Source organism: Leptonotus elevatus, chromosome 20 (genome assembly GCF_054856555.1).
Source record: "Leptonotus elevatus isolate MCC_2025b chromosome 20, RoL_Lele_1.0, whole genome shotgun sequence".
Classification (NCBI taxonomy): Eukaryota; Metazoa; Chordata; class Actinopteri; order Syngnathiformes; family Syngnathidae; genus Leptonotus; species Leptonotus elevatus.
Window position 1 is genome coordinate 8,158,032 of NC_141258.1, and position 6,851 is coordinate 8,164,882.

Here is a 6,851-nt window from a genome sequence, read left to right on the forward strand (position 1 = left end):
GACACGTGGGGGAGTTCCACCAAATGTGAGCCGCCTCGATCCCCATTTTTTTCGATTTCTTCATAGGGAATCAGCCGTATAAAAAGCGGAACGGGATGGCTCGCTTAAATAGCGCAAACGGTACAGAAAATGTCTGAATTTAAAGCAATGTCACAATCCACAAAGCGGAAAGAATGGCGCTTTTACCAACATGTGAATGGACGCAGCCATTCATCTAACGCGCATTCATCTTGACGCCAGTCTAATGGAACACGTTGAAGCTGCCTTTAAGCCACATAAAACAGAACAAACTGCAAAGTCTGACATCAACGCCGCAATAACACTAACTTCACTACTTTCCGCTTTCATGGAAATGGAAATGTGCCAAGGAGTGTTTATTAGGCTCTCTTAGTACATTCTGGATGACTTCTCCAGATGGTGCATGACAAAGGAGCGTGCACGTGTTGCCTTCAAGCCCCCTTTTAAGCATCTTTATATATATATATATATATATATATATATATATATATATAGCAGAAAGAAGCCATCTCTATCAGTGTGGGCCGCTTTCACCCACGGGCTTTTGTAAGAGTCGGTGATTCGTCTTGAGCTTCCACAATGGATACAACCATCTGTGTGACCCCCCCCCCCCCCCCCCGCCAATCAGATAGATTCCGCACTAAGCAGCTTAATTAAGGGGAGGAACAATCAGAGGTGTGCTAATAATAATAGAAAAAGAAGATTCCCTCATATGGAACGTTGAAAAGTGTCAACTTTCAGCCCTAGCTGATCATTCTAGAACCCCTCTCCTTGGGTGGTCGTTCACATTTACCCCGAAGTTCAGAAAGGACGTTGACCCCCCTGAACCCGATGTTCTCCTTTCAGGCTTACGTTTCGTGAAGACAAATACATTTCAGGCTAAACGGGCGTGTGCAAGTTCAACTGTGGGGGGGGGGGGGGGGGGGGCAGGCCGGGTCTTGGTTACCTCAGAGTCTCCCTTCGCTAGCCTAAGACTTGTGTTCTCCACGAATGTGTATTAAGCACTTCTTTTCAACAAGCAGCCCTCCTTTCACGATGTTGGAAGTTAAGGGAAATCTTGATAAGAAGTCACAGTCCGGGAACAGCAATTACAACAAACAACAGTTTGGTTGTCAATACCTCAAATGACAAAAGACGTCAACCCACCCACATTCTTCGTTTTTTTTTTTTTTTGTTTACAAGCATAGTGTGGTTTAAGAATTTGACACAGCTTTTGCAATTGGGACGGAAATAACTGATCCGTCACACTGTCTGCCCCCCCCCCCCCCCCAAAGCCTTCTTTTCCACTACACGGTTAGTTACTTGCCTTATTTTATGACTCGTTTGCTGCTTTTTATTGACACGGTTCCACTATCAAACTGAAGTAGCGTTAGATACGAGTTAGAATTTGTGGGATACACAATGGGTTTAAACATTGGTCATTCACGCCCACCGATTTGACGAACTAACAGCTATTCATTCGGGGTCACATTCTCCAATTCGTCTTTTTTCTACCCGCTTGGCTCGTCGTGCACCTTTCAGCTACGTTCGCTTCTGACGCACACACCATGCGTAACCTGGAAACGTTAACGCGTGCCACCTAAGAGGCGTGGCTCAAGAAGTCTGATGCTGGCTGTGAATCACGGCGCATCGCATTGCTGAGGCTTTGTCATAGAAATCCATTTGGAACATTTAGCAGACTTTTAAGTATGAAAATATTTTCTGGAGCGAATGCGTCGTCGCTCGTGAGACGTGTACACTTTTTTATTCTGTATGAACTAAATGTAATAAAAGTAATGAAATCAGAATACTGCACTTATGAATGTATTTTTGGAGGTCTATAAATAGAAAAGCCGGTGGATTTCTACTGTTCTATATCAACAGTGCCCTTGCCTATGTCACTTTCTTTAACTCATTCACTGCCATTGACGGCTATAGACGTCAAAAGTTCATTTGAACTAACTATTAGTTTAACATTTTTTCCCACTTTTGTTAACAAGAGTATGAAAACCTAGATTTATTTTTTATTGTATTATATAACATTGGTGATTAATCGTGAGTTAACTAGTGAAGTCATGCAATTAATTACGATAACAAATTGTAATATAATCTTTTCTTGAAAAAAAGGATTATTAAAAAATAAAAAATAAATAATAATAATAACTTTATAAAAAAAATGAGGGGCGTCAGGCGATTAAAATTTTTAATCGTAATTAATCGCATGACTTCACTAGTTAACTCACGATTAATCACAAAATGTATATCTGTTCTAAATGTACAAAAAAACAAATTTCTAGGTTTTCATACTCTTGTTAACAAAAGTGGAAAAAAATGTTAAACAAATAGAAATAGTTCAAATGAATTTGCGATGTCTATAGCCGTCAATGGCAGTGAATGAGTTAACATATTTGACAACTGACAAAGAGCAAATAAAAAGTAATGATTCCAAACAGAACTCACCATAACGCACGCCATTACTAGCTTCTAATAGTGTGCTGCCAAAAAAGTCCAAGCCACATGCTTTAAGTGGAAAGGTTCTGAAATCACAGAGGTGAAAAATAGTTAGCTAGCAGTGAGTATAGGTTAGCGTTATGTGCTAGGTGTGTCCTGCACCGTGAACATGAGTCAGCTGTCGCTATGCTAGCAGTGATCAGTTAAAAGGAACCCCGTCCAAATAAAGTTTCTACAAAATGTATTAAACAGGAAATTATTTTTGAAAAATGAATCTCATAGTTATGTTCGTAACCACCAAATAAATAATATAGAGCAAACTTGTCATTACAGTCGGGGTTCCTTTTAACTGAATCAAAAGGTGCAATATGATGTCTCACCTTCATGGGGCGCTGTACTTACTACAGTGACAATAATTTGTTCTATGTGCCCCCACTAGTCTAAAATTCTGATTAATATTGTGTTTGTGGAACATAAATTAAACAGAAAAATCCACCTTTTTCATCCATCTCGGGGGCGGCCATTTTGCACGTGCTGGCGACTGAAATTGACATCACGGTGCCTAAGGATTCAAATGACAAATGTCACATGACCAAACCCAGAAAACAGGAGAACTCTGATGGTTGTTTGAGTCGAGAGCACGCGGCAGTACAACCTACAAGGCAAAATGGCCGCCCTCCTGAGATGGATAAAAACGGGTTAATTTTTCTGCTTAATTCATAGTCCACAAATGCAGCATTAATCCGAATACTGTGTTTAGACTAGTCGGGGCACATAGAACATACTGTAAAGAAATGTTTTGACTTGACTTCCCTTTGAAGTCCACACATGCTAATTAGCTGCTAACAGTTCAACGTAAGCAATGCAACTAAGGATAAAAAAAATGGCTTGGGGTACATGGAAAAAAAAAAAAGTGTATCTACGGGTATGTATCACAGATTAAAAAAATCAAATAAAATAAAAAAAATTGGTTACACATGCTAACATGAGGCTTAGCTTAACATTAGGTGAAACAGTTAGGTATAGTGTAGCCCAGATACATAAAGAAAAGATCCTCTTTTTTGTGGAATTCATTAGTGTCTTGCACAAAATAGCACAGGCTCTTTTACTGTATGTACACCAACACAATTTATCAGGATATCTGGACTTGACCTTTTGGTGAAAAGGTGTTTTTTTTGTAGGGGACAAGATAAGTTGCTAATTGGACCGAGGTTGGTGGAGACTGTCAGGACGCGCTCGTGTTGAGTTTGTGCAACCTTGACAAGAGGCGAGCTGAGTGCCTGTGAGCGCTGTGCTATCTTTAGCTTTTGTTCAAGCTTTTAGCGCTGGCCTTCTCTTCTTCCTCCTCCCCCTCCTCCTCCTCTTCCTCCCACTCTGCCCACTCACTGCAAACATACACGCTGATGCATGCTTGCACACGACCAACACACACTCATATATGCACGTTGCATGAGTGTTACTGGGCAGATTAGAGGAGGCAACCTACTCGCGGGCTGAAAACGTGAGACCCATGTTTGGTTTTGGGTGGAAAAAAGTGAGCCGCTCTTCACACACTGGACGTGAAAAAAAATACTCAAATACAGTACGAGTAAATCTTTCATGACTTATGTAATAACATGTATGTTACCGTATACCAGTCGCCACATGTGAAAAAGATTTCTGTGGTTCTTGAAGGAAACATTCTCAAAATAGCTCGGGTCAAACAGCCTGGCTAATCAGCGCTAATCGAGTTAAATGTCGCCACGCCGAGGGTCAAACAACAGCTTCAATCATAATCGGATCTGCGCATGATTGGTCGTCACATTTTATGAAACAGAATTTGCCAAAAAAGTGAGATCTGCTTAAGTCTGCTTATTGCTATTTATAGGGGTGTCATGGTAAATTCCCACAAATCATATTAGGTAAGGGATAGGAAGTGCAACTCCCGCATAATCTAGCAACACGTCTCCTCCGTAAACAAACACAGTGCAGCTCACCCTCTTGCTTGCCGACATCATGGCTAGCTAGTTAGTTCACTTGACGCGGCATCATAAGCGACAATAAATAATAAAATACTTTCAACTATTCCACTTTCCTAAAAAGGAAAAATTCAATCTGTTAAGTACTGCATTCCTTTAACCGAACTGTCCACAACGTGATCCAAATCTTTTGCTTTGGCTTTCAGTCCTAAAAATGAGGGAGAATAAATAATCTCACTGACTACTACTCTCATCTCTTTAATCCCTTCTATTCTTCACCACGCGCATGCAATGTTGCGGTCGGTCCAGTGATGAAAATCCAGACTCGTCACCGCACCTGAAATTGTGCAGGTTTCCTCCTCCTGCACTGCAGCATCCGAGGCTGTCAGGGGAGTTCGCGTCACGTTTGCCCCCAGAGCAGCGACCGACTGCCAGGCAACCGAGCGCCTGCCGCGCCGTCCCCTCCTGCTTCACCTTCGCCGGGCGAGCTGCTGTCTCATGACGAGGAGAAAATATTGCTTTTGGCCCGGCGGCGAAAAAGGAGATTATATCCTGATAAGTGATGATGCGTTTTTTTTCCCTGCTGCGGGGATAACAAAGGCGTAATTGTGATGCTCGCAGATTATTATTATTATTTTTTTTAAAGCATCATTTGCCTAAAAGTGCAGTGTGACCTTGATGGAAAGGCAGTTTCTACCTTCACACTTCTCTGAGTTTAATAAGTTCCTGACGAAAGAGGGCTCGAGGCTGTTTTTTGCCACAGATCATTGGAGGCAACATAAGGAGGATTAAAATAAAGGCCACAAGGACACAATGCGGGCATCCTCCATGCGCCCGTCCTCCTTCCCCCCAAAGTTATTAAAATCATGGCTGCACGTAGGTGCTCGCTCATTGCCCTCAAATTTTTATTTTAATTTCCTGATGCCACTAGTTCACTCTATGGTCATTGGCAGAATTATTATTATTTTTTTTTTGCACCCCCTGCGATAGGCTGCCGTCCAATCTCGGGTGCCTTTTGCCCAAAGTGAAATGCAATATGGTCCAAATCTCTGTGACCCTGAACTGGATAAGCGGTATAAAAGAAAGATGTGGAACTTTAATCTCACTATTGTTGTCAAGTAAAAGTTATCTGAAGCTTTTCACTCAGATAACTATTGGCCCATCCCTTCGTTCCCCCCCCAGTAGGGTGTTAAGACGACCTTAGTGGCACTGGCAAAGGCCCAATAGGGGCACCTAACGAGATTAGCGGCATGCACTCGTCATGGTTTAGAAGCCCAGATCAATCCACTATCTCCCAATGATGTTTTTAATGGGACAAAACTTGTCATATTTCCCTGACTCCACTTCAAAAATTTGGTCCGGGGGGCCTAAGCGGAACCACAAACGGCCATCTTTGACACAACAAAATGAAAACGGACAAAACAAAAGGAACGCCGAGCTTGGATGGAGGCGAACAAAAAGGCTACTGTGGTCGCCTCATTTGGGATGATTAAGCCCCAAATACCAGATCTGCTCCGCATGGGTTCCTCTTCAGAACCTCGTGCAAAAAAGTCCTGATGGACGTCCGTCTGAGTCGGACACATCATGAGGGAAACGGGTTGTACAAACACACTGACAGGATGTTGCTGGGATGAATTAGTTATTAATGACTTGTTCAACAGAATTGCCCAAAGTCATTCATTTGTTCAGTCCAATGGAAAAACATGTTTTGAGGAACAGGATGGAAAACCGAGGAAGTTGGTTTCTTCTTCTTCTTCTTCTTTTCCCTCCTTTCACAAGGTGAATAAAAAGCTGAGGCCAGCTTATGCAGCTGTCCCCACACATCCAGCTGAGACCCGAGCAACCCCCTCAGCTGGGCTCCCACCTTTTTCACGGAGTTTGGATCCGTCTCCTCCATGGCAGGACACCACGTCAACAAAAACGTCATGCGCAAAGATGAAGGTTGACTTGGGTCACACAGTATCTCTGGTTCGCTGCGGCTGCAAGTGAGCCGGAACGTCTCTTTTTTTACGAGACTCTACCTAAACCACAACCCGATGAGTGTCCACTTTTTTTGGACCCTTCGACATCAGTTCACCCGATTCGGCTTTTGTAGTACGTCCCGAGAACCAGCGTGCGCCCCGCAAGGATTTCTGGATTGGATTGACTTGAGGTGACACAAACCCTGCGTGCGTACACACAGGATGAATCTGTTCCAGAGAAAACACACAGCCAGATGTTTCCAAAATTTGAAGTGAACATCCACCCCAGTGCAAGGACAAAAAGGATGAGGTCATCCATGAAGTCATGTTTCAGCTCCTCGCGCGTGGTCTTCCCGTGCTTGCCTGACGCGCTTTTTGGAGCCTGCATTGTATTCGTGAACGTGAATTCAAATGCACGTCATGTATTTAAACACAGGAGTTGAAGCCATATGTCAGTGGAAAGGTGAAGGGGATGTCACGCCAA